The sequence below is a fragment of the Pleurodeles waltl genome, chromosome 6 (genome assembly GCF_031143425.1).
Source record: "Pleurodeles waltl isolate 20211129_DDA chromosome 6, aPleWal1.hap1.20221129, whole genome shotgun sequence".
NCBI classification, from domain to species: domain Eukaryota; kingdom Metazoa; phylum Chordata; class Amphibia; order Caudata; family Salamandridae; genus Pleurodeles; species Pleurodeles waltl.
Genome location: NC_090445.1, coordinates 887,925,710 through 887,947,552, shown reverse-complemented (window position 1 = coordinate 887,947,552; position 21,843 = coordinate 887,925,710). Strand labels below are relative to the sequence as shown.

Sequence of the window (21,843 nt, the reverse complement as noted above, 5' to 3'; positions counted from 1 at the left end):
ACAACAGATGTTGTTCCCGGTACTTTTTTTTTTTTTTTTTACTAATCTTTTGGCACTCCATACCTTCTCACATCAAAAACTGACCATAGGATACATTTTATCTTGAAATATAAAAAATCGTACTAAATGACAGATTTGTATTTTGCATAATTCTACATAATGTTGCAGGAATTTTTCATAATCACGCTAAAGCAACCAAAGCAATGTTTTGGTTCACCCCTAGTCTTGTACAGTTTACAAGATTCCTGCTTTGCAAGTGTGGGATGTTATGTTACAGAAAGCAGTTTGAGGAATCTCTTTTGGAGAGAAATGCTGCAATAACTGTACAATGTTTCATAAATTGCATCTTATACAACTTAGAGTATTTGAGCATTGGCTTGGACTGTTTACATGTAAAAGGTCTATTGCCTATACTAGAAACTGCAAGTCACACTCTTAGAAATTGTCCAGCTAAGTGCTCCAATTTGAATCTGTATATTGTTGAATGTCACTATTACCTCAGTAATAAAAAGTGCAGTGTGCCAATTACTTGCAGTCCTGACTTCTTACTCAGGATTTCCTCTCGAACTGACATATTATGGATTAGATGTCTAGCTTTGATAATACTTTATTTAGACATTAAAGTCCGTTAAAGAGCTAACAGCATAGTATAGAGCAAAACATTAAAATACGGTAAACAGGTAAGCAATGACTCTTTATACATTCCTGGCGATTCGTAAAATAAGTTTTAAAAATGTCTGCTAGCTTGGGTGTAAAATGAAAGGTTAGCATAACGTTATTTACTCGAAAAACCTTCTGGGACCAGATTAGTATTATTAACTGGGTACATCTGATTATATTTGCAGCACAACCAAATTAGAAAAGGATATAAACCAATGCGGCTAGGACCATGATTTTGAGCCTTTCCCATAATGTACTGGTACTGTGCTCTGATAGTACAGAGCAAGTAATTCTGGTACAAGGTTAATGGTAAGAGATGTCTGTTTTCCCAGGTGCTAAAAACAGATCAAGCTTCGCTGTGTGTACATATGTAAGATGCAGTTAACTTTGATCTTGGACATGAATATCTTGGCTTAATCTATGACAATCTAAGATTTTTAAATAATACAACAATTTAGCCAAAAGTTTCTGAAGTTAAATAACATATTTGAATACATCTAGCCACATTTCCTAACAGTAAAATTGTGTGTTTCGCTGGAGATTTAACATGGGAGTATGCTAGAGGTTGTACTATAAACAGGCTCTAATCATTTCATACCTGAAGCGGTAGGTGAGGTTTGCCAAGACTAGTGAATGACCAATAATAGCCTCAATTAAAATCCGAACAAAAGTGACAACCTGTGCCTAGCTGTCTGCCCACATTGTGCATGGGCCATTGTTCTGCCGGTAATATTTACACAGAAAGCAATAAGATGTTTACAGTGCTGATGATAAGAGACAGGCACAGACGTCACGACTCCTTCACTTTAGTTCTGTCTTGCTCATGGGACATAAGTCTGAGAATCATGTAATGAATGATCTCTGAACGTTATATTTCCGAAGGCTACAGGATAGGAGAGGTTGTCGCCTTGAATATACTAACTTTCCATTGATGATCTCAAGTAAAGTTCGGGTGAGAACAACAACAACCTTCTCCTAGCAGCCTAACCTCTTTACTCATACCAAAAAAGGCTAGAACTCTGAGGGAGTAGAGGATGTGGCTGAGTTCTAATGCTTTCTCCATTATATTCAGGTTTTTTTATAAGACTGGCTATTGCTTCCGGATGGGGTTCAATTAAGAGGAATTTGACAGCCTCCTGCATCAATCATGTCCTCTGGTTAAGTCAGAAAGTGGCAAAGAAACCTTTGCGTTCATCGATTAAAACTGGGCAGGTGCAGAGAAGATGTGACAACGTTTCCTGATTCGAGACACATAAACAACACTTGTTGATGGCAGGTTGAGGCACCCAGGCAAGCAATAGGTCTAATGATGAGAAGCATCTCAAGACTTAATTTTGTAGTATGATGACATTTTATGGTGTATGATTGAACACATTTTCGATGTGGCACTATTTGTACCAACAGCTTGCCTCATGAATCAGAGGCCCATGTGGGAAATAATGGAGTCTACCACGACACCCTGACAGTTCTTGTCAGACCAGCTATGATGCAGAGGTTCGCTGCTCATTGTCTGTGAGTCCTGTAGGCTTACGGATTCCAGGTGAAGCTGGCACCCGTGATTATCTTCTGGAAACCAGAGGTGTCTGTGGCATGAGAGGTGGAGAGAGTCACTGACCCAAGCATGGTGCAGGAGAGCACGCCAGGCAGCCACCCCTTCACTCCTCTCACTGTGACAATCGGACAACACTGTCACTGTTGAGGCCAGTGGAGAATGTTTTCTATTGAGAAGCTATGCCACCAAAGGGCTAGAGACCAAAGCAAGGGAAGAATACAAGGACTTTTCCTTCAAGAATTTGCTTCCTCCATGAAGAATAGCTGGAGAGAGAAGGGTATCAATGACGAAAGCGAGAGGCTAATATGAGGACTTTTAAAGAGATGCATGGTGCTGTAGAGCAGATGGAGGCCGGAAAGTCCTCTACAGAGGGGATTTTTTATTCTCCTGTGAGCTGTGTCTTCAAGCCTAAATGAGAGATTGGAGACTTGTGCCTAAGAGTGGGTGCAATAGAGACCAGGCTGAGAATGGTGAAAAAACATCAAATAACAGAATCGTAGGGTTCCCATCTGAGCAGAGAGTCTGATGCCTGAATGTTTTTACAGTGGCACAGGAGGGTTCCAAGGTGGAATCTGTGAAAGTGATCAAGGCATCTTGTTTGCTCACTAAAGGTCCTACTGTGGTGGATGCTGCAAATCGCACATTCCTGTCCTGGTGGAGTTGGTGGATGCGCATCAGAGAGACATTGTGATTAAACTTCTGGTAAAGAAAAGGGACATGATGTTTGAAGGGTCCAAAATTCATATTTTTCCCAGATTTGAGCCATTCATCCAACTGAAGGGAAAAGACCTTCAGCTGCTAAAGATGGACTGTTGCAGCGGGGGAAAGAAGCTTCTTTATGGTTCTATGCGCAATTATATATAGTGGATTGTGGGAGGACACATGTTCAGCATTCCTAGTGTTGCCAGAGACTACTTGAACTCTGTAATGAAGTCACAGGAGGAGATCCAAACTGGTGCGCACAGGTCTGATGTTAGTGTGGTATTGTGCCTCAGATGGATGTTCTTATGTGAGTGGTCCTCGGCGTTAGGTTGGAGGAGTGCAAGATCCTTTTTTCTTTTTTTTTTTAATATATCTTTTATTGCTTTTAACTAAGGATTATGTCGCATTACAAATATAGATACTGGATTAGTCCCAACTGAGTATTCTAACCCCCTGCCCCCTCTCGCATTTAGTCCGTCATCTGTTATTCTTATTGCAACTTTCCGTTGCTGCCAGGAGACTAGTCAGTGTTCGTTAGTGTATTTTGTGTCATAGCGGTTGTTGTCTGCATGGAACCAGATTCTGAGTCAGATGTGTTATCCTCTGAGGTAGAGGCATCCATTGTCTTAGGATTGACAAGCAGTGCATCCCAGTGTTTGGCGTTGTCTTTAGGTCTTTGACCCTGCAGTGCTTCCTTCAGAAGTACCGTGCTCTCGATTTCAGCCCATTTCACTAGAGCATTGTGCCATCTGTCCACTATGGGACCTCCCGGGTCTTTCCAGTGGGAAGTTATTTCTCTCTTTGCTAGTAGTAGCGCCAGATCTATGAATCTATTGGATATTTTTTGTGCTGAGGGTCAAGGGAAATCTCCTAGTATTGTTATTATAGGGGTGGGCGAGATTGTTCTTTCTGTGCTGGAGGTGATTTTTCTGAGCACTTCAGTCCAGTACAAGTTAATTTTCGGGCAGTTCCAAAGCATGTGCAGAAGGTCTGCTGATAGTTCTTCGCATCTTGGGCATTTAGAATTATTCGTATTGTAAAGCTTGGTTAATAATTGTGGGGTCAAGTATGCTCTATGGTAAATATATAAATTTATCAATTTGAACCTTGCGTTCCTGGATACGGAGTAAATTTGGGAGGTGATTCTGGTTCATTGAGTGTCCTCAAGGTTAGTGTCTAGATCGGGCTGCCATTTGGATCTAAGTTTATTCAGCGGTTGGTAGGTGGCACTTTGTAGAGATTTATATATTCTCGATATTACCCCTCTCTGGTCTCCCATTGTGCAGAGGAGGTGGCAGACTTCATGTGTGTCTGGTTCACTTGGTTTTGTGCCCCATAGCTTTTGAACAGTGTTGACTAAAGTAGTATGAGTGACAAGCCCGACGGGAGATTGAACCGCTCTTGTAGTTCCATGTAATCACAGAGTTTACCATTGTTGAACAGATCTCCCATTTTCGTGCTGTTATATTTTATCATTTTGCTAGTATGTGCTGCGATGTGACCCCTTGGGATAAGGTTTAGAGCTATTAGGGGGATCTCGGGTGAGTGGGGGGTTCTAGTGCGCGTGCGTTTTAAGAATTGGTCCCAGCAATGTCTAGGTGTCTCCCATTCTAATGGGAGCTGTTGAGTTGGTTTTTTGGGGTTCAGTAAAGTATTTAAAATGTTTTCTAGAGGACAGTTTGATAAAGTCTGTGAGTTGTTTGTTTCTAGGAACTCGCCGATCAACCTAGCTATCCATTGTAGTTGTCCTGCCCAGTAGTAAATCTCAAAGTTTGGCGCAGCTAACCCGCCCTCTGAAGTGGGCCTCTGGAGTGTGCCAAGTGCTATTCTACGTCTATTCGACCCTCATATAAAACTCCCAATTAGGGTGTCTACGTTTTTGAATACTTTTTTAGGGATTATCAGGAGGATGGTGGAGAAGTAGTATAATAGCCTGGGCAGTGCTATCATTTTTAGCAGGGCGACTCTCCCAAAGACAGTCAGGGGAAATGTGCTCCAGAATTGCATATTGGTTTTGAGTCCACTAATTGCTCTCTGTACATTATCTTCTAGGAGATCTTCTACTTTATGGTATATGTTGACCCCCAGGTATTTAAATGTATTCGGGGACCAGGGAAGGCCTCTGGTATCTGCGGGCTCGGGGGTGTCAGCAGTCAGGGGAAAGATGGTGGACTTCCTCCAGTTAATTCGGGGGCCAGGAGCTTTACCGAAGCTTTCAAGCATATCTATTGCCCCTGGCAAACCTGCACCCAGCTTTTTAAGAAATAGTAACATGTCATCTGCGTATAGTGCTATGAGGTGTGTTTGATTGTTAATCAGTATACCTTCATAGTGCCTCCTAGTTCTTGCTGTTTGTGCAAGGGGCTCCACTGCCATGGCAAACAGAAGGGGAGATAGTGGGCAGCCTCGTCTGGTCCCCCTACCCACCGGGAATGAGTCGGAGATGATGCCACCTGTGCGTACTCTCGCTGTGGGGTTAGTATAGAGTAACCTTGTCCAGAGCGTGAAGCCCTCCCCTAGCCCTAGTTTTAGCTTAACCAGTTCCAAGTAGTCCCCTCGTAGGCTATCAAAGGCTTTTTCTATGTCTACTTATATTATTGCTGCTTGTGGTATTGTTGTAGTTGATGGCATGGCGTGTAGGATTGAGACTAAACGTCTAATATTTTGTGCTGTGCTGCGTTGCGGGATGAATCCTTCCTGGTCTTGGTGGATTAGTGACGTCATATAGGGTAGCAGTCTGGTTGCCAGTATTCGGCTTAATATTTTGTAATCCAGGTTTAACATGGATAGGTGGCGGTAGGAGCGAACGTCCGTGGGTGGTTTATCGGGTTTTAGCAGGGGGATCATTATGGCCTCGTTAGTTGTTTGGGGCAGCTTATTGTTATGCCATGCCTCAGCATATAATAAGCATAGTCTTGGGGCTAAAAGGTCTTGATACAAAGCGTAAAACTCCATTGGGAGTCCATCTGTTCCTGGGACTTTACCTCTGGCCATGCCTTGTATTGCTGTTTTAATTTCTGTGATTGAGATAGGCGCGGCTAGTGCCTGACTGTCTTCTATATTTAATTTGGGGAGGGGGAGTGTCTCTAGTTCTTGGAACTGTGTGTTACTGATAGTATCCTCAGGTGGGGCGTAAAGGGTTGAGTAGTATTCGAGGAAACAGGTGTTTATTTCTCTTTGACCATGTATACTGCCACTTGTGGGCGTCCTGATCTTCACTATGGGAGTTTATTGTTTATGGGGCCTAGCAAGCCATGCCAGCAGGGCCCCTGCTTTGTCACCCTCTCAGTGCTGCTTGTTCAAATGCTGCTTATAGTCAAAGCGGGATAATCTTGAGTTAGTTTCAATTATTTTAGTTTTCGTTTCGTTTAGGAGGGATAGCAGTTCGGGATGTGTCAGGAGCTTGCGCTCAGTCTCTCTGAGGGAGTCCTCCAGTTTTTTTAATTCAGTTTCAATTGACTTTCGGACCCCAATACTCTCGCCTATGCAGTTACCCCTTGTTACTATTTTGAAGGTTTCCCATTCTAGGGCTCTAGAGGATGTTGTCCCTGCGTTTAGTGAGAAAAATTCCTCAATATTTTGGTGTAAAGTGAGTTTGAAGGCCTCGTCTTCGAGTCCCTCTGTTCTCATTCGCCAGGTGGGGATTGACGGTTTTTCCCCGCCCCACGCCAGCGAGACCACCAGTGGGTTATGATCCGATATGGTGCGACTTAGGTATTCGGCTGTTACTACGGTGTGTTGTAGTTCCTTGGAGACCAGAAAGGTATCTAGTCTAGTGTGTAGATCGTGTATTGTCGAATAATAGGAGTAGTCTCCAGCAGTCTTATAATTGCCAGTGTTGCTGCCATTCCGTGAAATATTTAGCGTTTTTTTTTAGTTTGCGTGTGTTGTAAGGGTGGGTGGGATCTATCCAAGTGCGTGTTAGCTATACAATTGAAGTCCCCGGCAAGTATTTTTGGGCCTGTGAGGGTCGGGCCTAGTTCCCGTGATAGTTTATCTAAGAAACTTTTTTGGTCTGAGTTCGGCGCATATAGGCCACCAATTGTCACTTCTTTTCCATCTGCCTTCCCCTGACCACTACATATCTCCCTTCTTTATCTATCATTGTTAGCTGTGCCTGGAATGGCACCCCTGGTTGGATCCATAATAATACCCCCCTAGCAAATGCTGAGAAGTTCGTGGCAAATATTTGGCCCCTCCATCTTTTTTTGAGTGCAGTGACCTCTTGTTCTAGTAGATGAGTTTCTTGTAGTAGAGCTATATGTGCCCCTCTACGTTTGAGGTAGTTGTATACTTTGTACCGCTTGGACATGTTATTTAAGCCTCTAACGTTCCATGTTATCATTTTGTAGACTACAGCCATGATCTATGAGTTTTAAATTGGTAGCTATTGTTGGGTGTGGACCGTTGGTCAAATCTTCAGTTATATAAAATTGTTAATGATTGGTGACTAGAGTTGTTAGGTTTGTGGATGACTGGTGCGATGTAAACCCCTCTAACTATAAGAACAAATTTTAAACCCAACTCCCATTCCCCAGGACCGGTAGCCATTACTATTCCCGTCCAAACCATAAACAATCTTAATTTAGAATCCTATAGGTGGGTGGCGTGACAGAGGCCGCGTGCCCCCACTCCGAGCTGCTCCCGGGGCCCGGCTAGGTTATATCTAGGTCCCAGAAAGTATACGTAATAAGTTTAGTTTGTCTGCAAATTTGGAGGGGACTCTGCTTGGCGTCTTATAAGTGTCAGCATTTGTCATGTTAGTACTCACATAGATCTAAATCATTAACTCTAGTGGTTAGATAATCTCCTCCGCGGTGCCTGGCGTGATTTTAGGTGGACTTGTTAAGGTGTCACGCAAAGTTGAGGAACTCCCACAGTCTGAGTCAAGGTCCGATGCATTTTCCGGGGTTTGTGGAGGAGGGCTTGTTCTCCCGCTCAAGGCCGCTGCTGCTTCCACTGCGTTCTGCCTCTCGCGGAGGGACTGGTGCCTCGGGGGGGGGCGCCTCCGTTATTCTTTTGGAGAATCTGCTGCGTTTCCCGTCTGGTTTGCGTGGGGTTTGAGAGGGATGGGTCAGAATAGCTATATTCCGAGATTCCAGCCATTCCCGTGCTAGTTGCGGTGATGTAAAGAAGTGCGTTTTTCCATCGTGTTCCACCCTGAGCTTGGCTGGGAATAACATTGCATATTTTATGCCGTTCTCACGTAGTGCACGTTGGAGTCGTTAAAGGAGGCCCTTTGTGCTTGCGTTTCCTTGGTAAAGTCTGGGAAGATCATGATCTGTTGGTTGTTGCATGTGATCTGTCCGAGTTGACGTGTTTGTGAAAGAATATAGGGGGTCATTGTCGACGACCACGGAAGCACCGCCAACAGGCTGGCGGTGCTTCCTTGTGTATTCCGACCGCGGCTTTGAAGCCGCGGTCGCCCAGCCGGGTCCGGCGGTTTCCCGCCTGATTACCCCCGGCGGCGCTGCTTGCAGCGCCGCCATGGGGATTCCGACCCCCTTCCAGCCAGCCTGTTTCTGGCGGTTTTCACCGTCAGAACCAGGATGGCGGGAACGGGTGTCGTGGGGCCCCTGGGGGCCCCTTCACTGCCCATGCCACTGGCATGGGCAGTGCAGGGGCCCCCTAACAGGGCCCCAGAAAGATTTTTACTGTCTGCATTGCAGACAGTGAAAATCGCGACGGGTGCAACTGCACCCGTCGCACCCCTGCAACTCCGCCGGCTCCATTCGGAGCCGGCTTCATTGTTGCAGGGCCTTTCCCGCTGGGCCGGCGGGCGCTCCTTTGTCGGGCACCCGCCGGCCCAGCGAGAAAGCCAGAATGGCCTCCGCGGTCTTTTGACTGCGGAGCGGCCAAGTGGTGGTTCCCGTTTGGCTGGCGGCTACCGCCGCCAGCCAAACTCGGAATCAGGCCCATAGTCTCTGTCTTTGTAATGTAGTAATTTAGCCACTATTGGTCGTGGTCTAGGTCCTGGGGGTGGCTGTCTGCCAGGTACCCTATGTGCTCTTTCTATTGCAAAGAATGCTGATAGGCCCTCAGGGGCCACTGTGGTCTTAATTCAACTTTCTAGAAAGGATTCCATACTGTCTGCAGACGTTTCGGTTTGTTCTGGTATCCCGACTATTCTGAGGTTGCTCCTGCATGCATGATTTTCGGCATCTTCTGCTCTAGTTTCTAGGGTTTTGATGCAGGAGGAGAGGACCATGAGTTCGGCGGCCGTTGATTTTTGTGTCAAAGTTAGTGCCGTGAGCGACGTTTCGTTGGTTCCTACTCTCTCCTTTAATTTGCGATGGTCGTCTCTCAGTAGAGTAAGATCCGTTGCTAAATGATCTATTTTCTTCTCTAGTGCTTCGCGAGAATCTTTGATGGCCAGGAGGACCGTGTCCAGTGTTGTTTCCTGTGGTGACGAATCTTCTGAGGGGTGTGGAGGTTTAGCACTTACTATTTCGCCCTGGCTCTGGTCCTCACGTTTTTTGGTTTTCCCCATTGTTGGGAGGGTCGTTGGATTAGACGTTGTTTTTTAATTATTGTGCTGGTGGTCTTTATGATCCGTCGCCCCCTCCTGCAGAGTGGGCGCAGCGGGGAGGCCAGGGGCCCCAGAGCCGCAGCAAGGGCGGACAGCGGGGGGAGAGTCAGGGGGTGCCCCCAATCAACCTTCCCCCCCAGCCGGGAGCACGAGGGTCCTGTGCCTTTCCCAGCTGCAAGGTTTCTTCGCTCCAGCTGCTTCTATGTTACTGGGGCTGTCAAGATGGTGCCTCTCCGATTCTTATTTGTGGCCTGCTGTGTCATTTTGTTTGGGGGGCCCCTCAGGCTGTTCCAGGCTTTTCAGAGGCTTCTGGGGGGCGTGTCCACACCTGTTCCTCCTTTCGTCAACTGTCCCCAATTCTGGCGGGGGGCTGCCTCAATGGGGCTGGGCCGGTACCGCCGCACCACCGCAGGTCACAGTGTCCAATTTCCTTGCCTCTATTCCCTCCTCTCTTGAGAATCAGTGCCACCGGGGTGGGGGCCCAACAGCCAGTTCGCCTCCGACCCCCGCGCCACCTAGCAGTCCCCAGCCGTCGAGGGGCTCGGGCCTCGGCCCCCCACGAAGACGCACCTCTGCGTGGGCAGGGGGAGGGGACACGCGCCTCCCGTCGCCCCTCTCTCGCCGGGGGCTCACCCGCCCCACTCGCCGTCCCCGGCGGGGCCCCCGGTCACCGGGCCCGAGCCCGCTCTGCTACCGTGTAAGGGGCCGAGACCCTCCCCGTCCGCCCGCTTCGCCACTCACCGGCCTCTCCTCTGTCCCGCTGGATGGGTCGCTTGTCTCAGCCGGCCCCACCAATCAGCACCAGTCCTCTGGTCCCCACGGCCCTCGCTCCGGTTCCCCCGTGCTTCGCCACAGCTCTGCCGCTCGCTCAGACGATCGCGGTCGCCATTTTGTTTCTGGTGGCCGTGGTGTAATAAAACTCTTTATACAGTTCTCCAAACCGGATTAAAGTCCGCAAGGGCCCCCCTATGATCCAGGGGTCTTGTGGTGCAGTTGCCTGTGATCAGCTCCGATTTCTGAGTGCTGATCAGCGGAATTAAGCGGGCCGGGCCCCGTTTACCGCCCCGGAGCTCTGCCCTAAGCGTGCGGCTCCATCAGCCGCTGGCCACGCCCCGAGTGCGAGATACTTAGTTGTTTTTTCTTAGATTTTATTGGTGTGCAATATGTTGGAAATCCAAAACTATTGATTCTTCTTCTGTCCAATCCCACTCTGAGCTTATGTTGATGGGGTCCTTTCTCTCTGTTGAATAAGGTGTTGTTGGATAGAGAAACTATAAAAATCGATTTCCCTTTTATTCTGGTATATAAAATGCCTTCCAAGTTTCCAGCATCACAGAAGAGAAGCCCTAATAATTGGCTCTACCACTAATATGCAGCTACTGTCCTTATACATGATGGATGTGTAGTGTTTGAACTTTAGAGACTGGTGCTTGAGACGTACTGCAGTCTTAGCGTGCAAATAATGTCAGCAAAAGTATTTGTACATGTCAAGTTTTTTCGATGTCATGCATCAGTTCTCTGCGGCGATTTCCCAGAACATCATTGTGTTTTAACCCCAATTTATAAATATTTGCAAGTCTTTAACGTTAATTTGGTTATCGAGACCCTTAACAAACGTAATAAAAGCTTGAGTATCAAGTGGTTGCTCTTAGGGTACGCCATAATATCATATTAAAGTGTACATTTTGTGTCATTGACACACGACGTAGAGGTGTGTATAGATGTGCTGTGTTCTTCTCTAATTGCATACATCAGCACTTGCCATTCACCAAGGAACAGGTATGAGTGGTTGTTCAAATATGATGTTAATTAATGCTCACTGGCATCTCAAATTAAGCTAATTTTGTTATCAATAAGTATTATTTTGTTACATTACATATTTCAGATTATGGAGTTTGGTGGTTATTTATAGTCAGCTATCTGACATTTTTAATATCGGGACTATTTTTAAAGATCAAAACAAATTCTCAAGATAATCAAACCAAAAAAATGGAAATTGTATTCCTGAAGCTGGCCCATTATTAATGATACAGAAGATGGCAATGTAGGCAGCTCTCACCAATGTTCCAAAAAAAGTTGAATTTAGACTTTAAACATGGCATTGATGCCTTTCTCTTGAGTCTCTTGATGACATTTTCATTACATGGGTTCTCACAAAGGCATACTGTGCAATGCTAGCCCAAATGGCAGTACCAGGTCAGATGCATATTTTAATATTTCCAGTGTTGTGATTAAATCCTTATTCAAGATTTGGCATAAAACACAAGTCTGTATGTAAACAAATTTAAAAAATGCAATATAAAGAATCCATAATGAGAAATGCTACAGTAAGCAACAGCATATTTTGTAGCAGGTAAAATTTAAGTTTAATGTAGGGGCAAGAAGTAGTTGCCCCAGTATTGCCCCTAGTTGTAAAAATTGGGAATGAGGGGGGGCTTTATGTTATAGAAATTCTGGCACAAGCCACAAATGGACACATATCTTTTTATGCATTGTATGTAGGATGAAGACGGTATCATAGTGAATAGATCCTTTAGAGCATGGGTGTGTTTATACATGTATAGTTATATACCAGCTGTTTATCTGTTTACAAACCAAGTATATGGGCAAAAATGGACTGACTGAAGCACCTATTCGATGCCTGGAGTAAGGAGTTAGTAGCCAGATTTCAGTTGTCACTCACACTACTGATTCCTGCCATTTAGCAAATTTGTGACCAACTAACACCAGTCTGTAGTCAGCAGAGCCAAAGAACACTGCAGTGTTAATGTATTCTGGGTACTCCTTGTGCACTTAGTGACCAGGAGAAGGATTTGCTCTTCCATTCATAGTTTACCGGTCATTTGAGTTAAATGTGGATGCCATAGAAGGAAGCAACAGATGGTCAAGTGAAGGGACTTTCACAAATTAGTTGTTAATAAATAACTTTACTAACTTGTAATCAGCTTATATTCAGCCTTCCCTCCAAACCCTCATAATGCCTGATGTCTTTTGTGCAGGTGCCTACAAGTATTTTTATATGCATCTTTTAATTAGCATTCCCAAATGCTGCTGTGCAAAATAATTAAACGTGTAAAGTTCCATCAAAGCAGCACAGGGTCTTTTGCAAAGCAGATCTAAAAACAAGTGAAACACAAATTAAAATGCAATACATAAACACCAAATACTTTTAAATATGAAATGCCCCTCATTGCTGAAGGTAGTGGGTGCTAAGCATAAACTTCAGTCAGCATGCTGAAAGCAGAGCCTCCAGCAATCTTCCAAGAGCCCCCTGCAAATAGACTGCCAAGATAGGGAGCATTCCAGATCCTTTCCCTCCTACTCTCATAATGAAAGTGCAGAGCCGCCCGTGTAATAGCAGAAAAACACCCCCTCAGCCCCTCCAAAATGCAGCATTTCTACCCTTTCCCATCATTTGTCACTAATGTTTCTTTGATTCATTTAAGAAGTAAGCAGCTGCTCCTATTCGAGAGAAAATAGAGATCTGCTCTCAAATGTGACAGAAAGAGGACACTGGCTTGAGCTGTCCATAGTCAGATGTTCTTTCTTCAATTCCTGCATTTACATTTCGTTCCCCAATGACTAAGGTCTTGGGGACTCAGTTCAGAAAACAACAAAATCTTGTGGCCATGGTAGGAGTTGTCTCTCTGTGCTTCTGTTGCCTCAGAACTGTCTTCCTTATGCTCTTCTTTTCCAGTCTCACGAGTTGATGAAGAATAGTCTCAACTATGTCCTTCAGATTGCATCCCAATCGGCTGCAATTCATCCCGAATCATGAGGCTCTGCATGTGCAAGACACACTATAGAAGTCACTAACTATTCTCAAACTGAAGGATTTATTACAATAATCTTCTCCAGTTGACTCATCTTTGTCCCTTATTAGCTATGCATACTTCAACCTGTGCAATTTTCATGTCCGTATATTTTATTTTGGTCTCTATCTGTTCCATTTTGGCCATTAACACCACAATTCATTTCTCACCTCTATCATATTTCACATGCAGGGTTCTCTCGCCCCTAGGCATATGTTCCTTAACATCCTCTTCTTCATGAAGGAGCTCGGTCAGCTATTGTATTTTTACCAATTCCTATGACATGGGAAACTTTACATTGAGTGGGTCTATAGAAGTTGTTTTCATGCTCGTATAGTAGCGTTGGCATAGTCTACAAGATCCAAACTCAACAGTTTAGCCAACACAAGTCTGGACAGTCCTTGGTCTTCCCATGTGCTCCTTCTGCCGAGTTAAGGGGTTGATGGAACACTCCAGAGACTGCTCTCCATTGCCAAAGCAGACACCAGCCTGTGTCCTTCACCACTTGTACTTTGACTATAAAAGGTCACATGCTGTAACAATAGAGTGTCTCCACTCTGCATATCCTACAGGAACAGAATACCCCCCTGTAGAGCTATCACCACACACTCCCCAAACATAGATTCCTATCAACATCTTACAAACCACAGTGTCAGGGACACCAGGATCTCAGATCAAATGCACAACAATCGCTGCACACTGAGATTTCCACTGCTGCTCATTCCATATCCCTACAATCTTCTACAGCCTTCACCTGAGCGGGAAATGGAGCAATCTCATACGGACAGGTTAAGCACAAGGAACAACAGGACTGCTTATGAAACTCAGCCAGAGACACCTCTCTCTCACTTCCAGGACGTTTAAGACAAAGGTTCAACAAATCCCCACTGACTGCGACCCTCAGTCCTTCTAAACTCAACAAACTGGTCTGTACATCACTCATCATCTACCAAATGCATGCACTCGAGAACTCAAATTGGCTAGCATTTTATATTTGTTTTTCAGTGACGCAGTGCTCTAAAGAAACTATGCGTATCCACAGACAAAGAGAATGATGTGCACATACGACTTTTTCAAACATGAAGGCCAACACAGGCAACAAAGGCACAGACTCTCAGTCTTGTCCAGCATTGCAGGACAGATGAGCAACTGAGCACCTCTGAGAGAGCCTTTTCAAAATCAGGTGAATGACTGAAATCTCTGGCATGCCATTGACAAAGCAACAGTACCATGGACCCTAATGAAAGTAAGGAAACTGCTTCCTGCCACCTAAACCCCCACTAGCTGGGGAGTAAAATGCAAACATTATTGGGATGCCGAGGGCCCCTAAAACTCAAGGGCCCAGGTGCCACTGACCAGATAGGTACACCCTTGAGCACGACCTGCAGGAAATTAGAGAAAAACCTCTCCATAATTTTTCTTATCAAGCTGATTGATAGTCAGAAATAGCACGTAATCCTGGAGAAGATATCATTCTGTTTTCACAGTTGAGCCAATAATCTTTTGAGATTGAAATTGTTGCCGTATGTGGAGTGAAAAAAAATACAGCATTAAACGCTCCTGGCAATATATGACATCCTCGGTTACAGACAACAGGGGGTCCGGACGAGGCGTACAACTCCTGTCATGGAACATCACAGGGGCCAAAACCCTGCTACAAGATGGTACCCCGCCAAAGATCTGGGAGAAATTAGATATTATTGCATTACAAGAGGCCTGGCTAATGGAAACTCTGCCTGTAGAAGGCTACACACAATATTATGTTAAAGCTTTAAAATCACAATGTAACGGGAGATTGAAAAGAGAGCTCTCTGTGTACGTGCAGCTCACCCCGAATATGATTTCTGAACAGTCACCATCGACGGTCTACAAATAATTAAGTTCAGTAAATGGAACAAGCACAACACATCGCCAGTTTTGCTACTTAATGTCTATGCTCCCCCTAAACAGAAGAAAAAAATAAGCATTTTATGCTATGTTAATCTCCATATTAACTGACTTTAGGCTAACAAAGCCATCTTGGGAGATAGTCCTGACGGGAAACTTCATGTCCAACTTAATCTGTACCCCAGATGAAGATGAACATCTGAACACAGAGAATTTATGTTGGAATGTACAATCACAAATATGTTCTATATCAAAATGTTGTGATAGAAAAGGACAAAATCTAGCTACGGCTTTAGAATTTCTTGGCATAAGACTGTTAAACAGAAGATCATGGGACGACAATCTTCCTAAATACGCTTACATGGTTCAAAGTCCTGATCAATTATAGATTACATGATTTTATCATTACCACTATTTCCATTTTTACAGCAATACACAATTAAATACACAACCCTCAGTGACCGCTCGTATCAGATGCTTACACTCAGAATAAGCCATCCAACACATATGCGTGCCCCAGTAGACATCAGTTTAGCCAAAGCGACCAATTTAAGGCGCTAAAGGTGGAGTAATAAAACAATAGCTGACTTTACTCACCTATCCAAAGAACTCTTGAATACCAACTTCAAGACACGAAGAAAGCAAATTAATGCATAGCAGGACTTCACTAACAGCCTGTAAACACAAGCACCACCAGTGAAAAATAGGGTACGGCCGTCAGGAGAAAGGCAATCAATCCTTTCACTCAATTGTCAAATGATAACAAGGGAGTTAAGAAAGATCATTAGACTTACAAAGAAAAACAACTGCCAATCATTCCCATGGGAATCAGTAAAAACATTAAGGAAACAATATAAAAATCAGCTTTGGGAGGATTGCAACTTGAAGACAGAGACATTCTGGCCAAAGTTAATACACTGTGCTAAAGAAACCGACTCCAAGATGCTATGGGAGATCATTAATGGGCTTGATGGACCAGTCTCAGCAATAAACAACAAAACATTTGCGGAAGAATCATCGGTTCAACATCTTGCAAATACGTTCGCTGCCAGAAATCATCTTGATGGATTTGTGATTGAAGGAGACAATCTAAAAAGGCAAACGGATTATAACAAATGTATTTGATGATCTAACTGACATTGGCAGAGACTGTCCCAAAGTGCTGGAAACAGAAGAAGTTATCGAAAACAGCTAAAGATTGTAATAAATTAAACTGATGACTTTAATGGTATGTCACACAGTGGGCCAAGTACATTAGAAGACATGCATATGAGCTCACCTGAAACTGATACAACAGTTGTATGTGCCACTTGATGTCGAAAAAGTCATAATTGCTGGGCACTGAGACAGTGTGCCAGGGCCAAACGGTATACCACAGTCCATCTTCAAACAAAACCCCCAGTTTTGGGAAACTCGTTAGTGGCATTATTCAACAAACTCCAGTTGACAGGCACCATTCCAGAGGGCTGGTATGGCTCTATAATAAATCCAGTCTTAAAGGGAGGTGAAAGGTCAAATCCAGACAACTACAGGCTTATAGTGCTTTTAGACTTAGATGCCAAGTATTATGCCTCTCTAATATTGTCCGATTTCACTGAGTGGTCCAACAAGAAAAACATAATCCCAGGAAGTCAGATTGGATTCAGGAAAGGACTCAGTACAATCATGCATACTTTAAGATTATCCCTAATTGTGGATAATTGCAAGAGAATGTGAAGGAAACTACATCTTTGTTTCATATATTTTAAAGCAACTTTCGATCTCACATAAGTTGCTACGAGCCATTGAACAGTTATATTCGAAAACCTGGATCCAAGTTAAATTGGGATGCAGCATAATACTTTTGAGGCTGATGTGACATCAAAGCTAGATGAAGTACATTTCCATCCCACTGTTCTATGCGGATGACATTTTACTATTTAGTTTAACAAAAGGCTAGTTACAACACTGAATAGCTACGTCAGAGTAAACCTCCAGATCAATATAACAAAAACCAAAATAATGACCACGAGCAAACGACCTGGTCCTTCAGTTAAGATCCTGAAATAAGTCAATTGCTTTAAATATACAACAGAGTACATTTTTCTGAACAAATACATTGCATGTCAAAGAAAGAGAATATGCAAAAAAAATATTTTCGGACTCTTGCAAATAAGTTGGATTGTCTCCCTTTTAAACCATTACTGACTGTACTAGTGGTCAAGTTGTTGCTAACAGTGGCATATACTAGTGTCGCCATGCGAGGACAGGATGCAAATCTCTTGGACAGACTGTAGGTCAGCACTTTTGAGAGGGTGTTTTGCCTTTCCCAAAGCTCATTCCCAGCACAAGTATGATTGGAGTTTGGGCTTACACATCAAGTACTGGGTTGAATATACGCCACAATAAAGTGCTACCATAAAATAAGATGCGATCATGAGAGTTTGCTAAATAAGTCATTATGGTCAGCATTAGAAAAAGGCCCTCAATCCACATATAAATATTTGCATATTTCTCTGGAATCTTCACACTTAGCAGAACTCTGAAATCATGGCTTGCCCTCCCTGATGTTTAAGAATTTAGTTAATAAAATAGCAAAGAAGCATACTTATTTGGAAGACAAAAACAGTTTTAGTCGCTGATCTCATGCTTGGATGGTGCTTAAGTTTCATGTCAGCCTGAAGCCAGCAACATATCTAAGTATTTCTTTTCCGGCGCATATTAAGCGAAGTCTGTTGGCCATTCGTTTCGACCAACTACCAGCACTTGCATGTCAACCGACCTGTAGGCATAATGACCTAATTACATGTGGACAGTGTAGTGCAGAGAGAGAAGACCTTATATACTTGGTTTGTAAATGTCCCTTTTTATACATATCACATGCTGCTTCATTGAAACAGAGTTTTCATGCCAGAGGAATGTGTACATGCAAGATAAAAGGGATTTCAAGCGCTCCACACAGCAAATCACAGAAGATGTTGGTATATGCTCTTACTCAAAGTAGCTTATTCTTATGGCACAAAATTAATATCATCCTTTATACAGGTTCCATCACAAGATCCAAATCTATAACCAACACATGTTTCATCCGCTTTACTAGTATAAATAGCAGACTTCATCAGGGCTAAACTGCATTTATATCTGAACGTGCCACCCCAGGCGCATCATTTCAATTATTGGCATCTAAGTAGTATTACGAGATTATGTAAAATGACATCCATCCCAGTGTAACAGGGGTACAACTTTTCACCCTGGCGGGTACTCCAAAACTGCCACGTGGAGTGTCACGGGCTCCAAACTTGGCGTGCAGACCAATAATAGCTAGTCTAAATCCAGCTGACCCACAGTTGAAATGTAAATTAATGAAATTATTGTCATTGCATGAAAAGGCTGTCTTGTTCAAACATTGAATACAAAGTATAGTAAGCACCTGAGAAACATATTTAATATCCTATCAGGCACCAATCAAAAGTCTCAAGGTAAACCCAATCCGCTTCTGATTATTCCGTAAAGGGAACATTGGATGGGGCTGACAGGCTGCTAGCCCAGAATACAACTGGACTTATCTTGGCTCCCTGTCAATGAACTGGGACAAAATAAAATGTTTGAAAAACTGACCATTTTAACATATTAATACGAATTGTTGGCTCACCTTAAGATATTTCACTTAAGGACACTTGTTAGCATTGCCGCACTTTATCTAGTAGTTTGTTAACTGTGTTATTTATTAATTTGAATCATCTATTTATTTGAACGTCCAATCCTGTTTTTTGTTGTAGTCTGTAAATGATTTTAACAAGTAGACATTTTGAGGCTGTTATGATCTATTCAGTATTTATGCATTGTATTTGATGTGTTGGTTAAAAAGAACAGTGCATCTTAATTTAACATTGTTCAGTTTCATTTAAACAAAACAATAACGAATTTTTGACTTTGACTTTAATCTGAAGAAAGAATTGAGGTACAGTTCTTGATGGGAGCCCTTTCGATTTTCTCGACATTATTGTAGACTATTTTAAGCAGACAAACACTGGCATCACCATCACAGAAGAGAATTCTCTCCAGCAAGATCACTCTACCAGAAACAGACCCAACTTACAACCATCCCCCCTTCAGTAGACAAGTGAACATCACCCAAAAAAACACATTGTTCTCTCTGGCTGCTGAAAGCTGAACCCCGCACATGGCTGTAAGGTCAGGGCAACGCTTCACACACACTGGCATGATCAACAATGAACATTTTCGCCCTCAGCACTTCAAGCCTTACATCTAGAATTCAGAGGACACCATACTAGTAACAGGTAATTGCAGTGGTAACTTGGAGCTAAAGCAATAGGAGGAACAGATTGGACAAATCTGGCAGCACTAAACACACCGTGCATATTGCGGCACGTTTCATAATAATGTAGGTCCATCCTGCCCTATGAGTTATGTACTGTAAACTAATGCCAACTGTATCACATCCGCCATTGACTGTACTGAACAGAGGACGGCAGAAGGCACTCCTGAAAACAAGAGCAGTAACGAACCTTGACCTCTTCAGGCTTTAGTACATGTCCTTGAAATTCTATGCTGGGGAAAGTCTCTAGCAGCTAGCTAGAGCAAACAGCAACTCCGCACAGTCTCCTTACAGGAAACCACACCTGGCCAAGAGAAAGACAGGACACATCACAAAATCACCACCAATATCCCTTCACACAGTACCGCTTCTGCACACCAATGGCAGCTGGTTCCTGTGAAAATGAGATACTTTGAAAAGAACTTTCCTGCATTGCACTGTGTGAGGACAGCATGCAAGCCTGACGTATTCTAGGGGTGCGATAAGGATCTTTCCAGAGAATGTTTTTTAAAAAATGGGATACTTGGTTTATTTTAAAGCTAAATGTTCAAATTCATTGGCTAAAATACAATATGATCTAAAGGACACTATTTTCATGGTGTACCAAGCACGTCTGACAATTTTGAGGAGTTTTGAAATTTCACACTGCTCTTGAAAACTTTGGAGTAATTCAGCCAAAACAATACACATGTTTGGCTCAATTTCCTTTCAAATTGGCTAAAATGCCACAGGCATTAAAAGCATTTTAAAGGTTCTGGGGTATGCATTTTCACATTGCCTATATTTTTTAAAATGTATATAGCATCTTTCTTCACTTTTCTAATTTCATTTTTTATTGATTTAGTTAGTTATTTAAATGTTGTATAACGTGGTACACTTGGGATAGGCATTAGCAAATTCAAATACATGTTATGATAGAGAACGTACTTAAAGGAGTGGCAAAACAAAAGTTGTACAAATCTCTGAATTCCGGGCCCCAGACAGAAGAGATAGGCCAAATTAACAGATTCATAGAGCAGTGCAACCACTCCTGTTACAAAGACATTGCATGTTCAGACAATTCATGTGATCCTTGTAGATTCAGGCCTTAGACACACATGTTGTAAAAGACTGTTCGATGGCATGTGTGGCTGTAGATACACATGCTTTGTATAAGTCCAGCATCTAGTGTTGGGCTCGGAGTATTACAAGTAGTTTTTCTTCTGAGAAGGTTTTCGAGACACGAGATTGAGTGACTCCTCCTCTCGGTAATACTGCGCATGGGCATCAAGTCCTTTGTTTGATTGTTTTCTCTCTGCCATTGGGTTCAGACGTGTTTCCTATCACTCCGGAGGATCTGGGTTTGGGCCTTCTGAACTTATTCCATCTTTCTATACCGTTTGTATTGTTTTGATCGCATTTCTATCTATAATCAATCTGATTAAAACCGTTGGGGTTGATTTTTTTCTGCCCTTAAAAGGGGCCTCACCCTTTTAGGGCCCCCTTCAATGTCAGACTGATGGAACAGACTCAGTTTTGATTCTGTCCTCGGTATCACGCCAATTTCCCATACACCGACCAGCATGCGGTGTGCAATCTCTGCTTATCTCCTGACCATTGAAATGAGACTTGCGACACCTGCAGGTCGTTTAGATCAAAGAAGACTCTCTGGGACTGAAGAGCTTGTCGACTGGAAATGGCGTCCAAGTCTATAGAGGACACACCAGACATTTTCAGTGAGGAACACACGCAAGAGGAGGAAGAACAGAGTATGGCGCTTTCCATTAGAGACTCGGACTCCGACCATGACTCCAATGCGGACAGCCACTCTGTACATCGTACACCTGCCCCGTCACACCACCCAGCAACATTGAAAAGGTCCCTAGCACGGGTCATTGGTCCTCCACTGCCTTCGGGCCATGGTTGGATCCAAAAAACAAATCCGGATGACCAACCTTCGGGTTCGGTGCCAAGAATGAAGACCAAAGTGCATTCGGCACTGGCAAAACAAACTGGTCAGCTGTTTCGATGTCGAGACGAAAAATTACTGACAGTGATTTCGGAACTGAAAAAGCATCCATCTGTTTCGAAGCCAATCATTTTGGTCTGAGTAAAACACTCAGCGCCTAACACTTCTGAAACGAAAGCTCCACAAAAGAAAATTCAGAAGTACTGTCAATTCTATAGGTTATGGACCCTCGACACTGCAACTACAAATACAAAAAGGGGGCACAGGAAGGATAATTGCCTCTCCTCCAGTGACTATAAAAAGAAAATTAACCTTTCAAGAGACCCTAGATGCTGGACCTCCACCAAAAAAAGACTTAAAGGACAAAGACAGAGAAAAGACGGTGCAGCAGAAACAACCTTCGTCACCACATTCTCCTCTTCTTCTTCCCTCTAC

At 43.6% G+C, this 21,843-nt stretch overlaps 1 protein-coding gene across 10 annotated transcripts in view; it reads left to right on the top strand.

Moving 5' to 3' along the window:
* The window catches only part of UROS (uroporphyrinogen III synthase), a 450,422-nt gene that overhangs the window by 386,498 nt on the left and 42,081 nt on the right, over window positions 1-21,843 (top strand). The window lies entirely within an intron of this gene.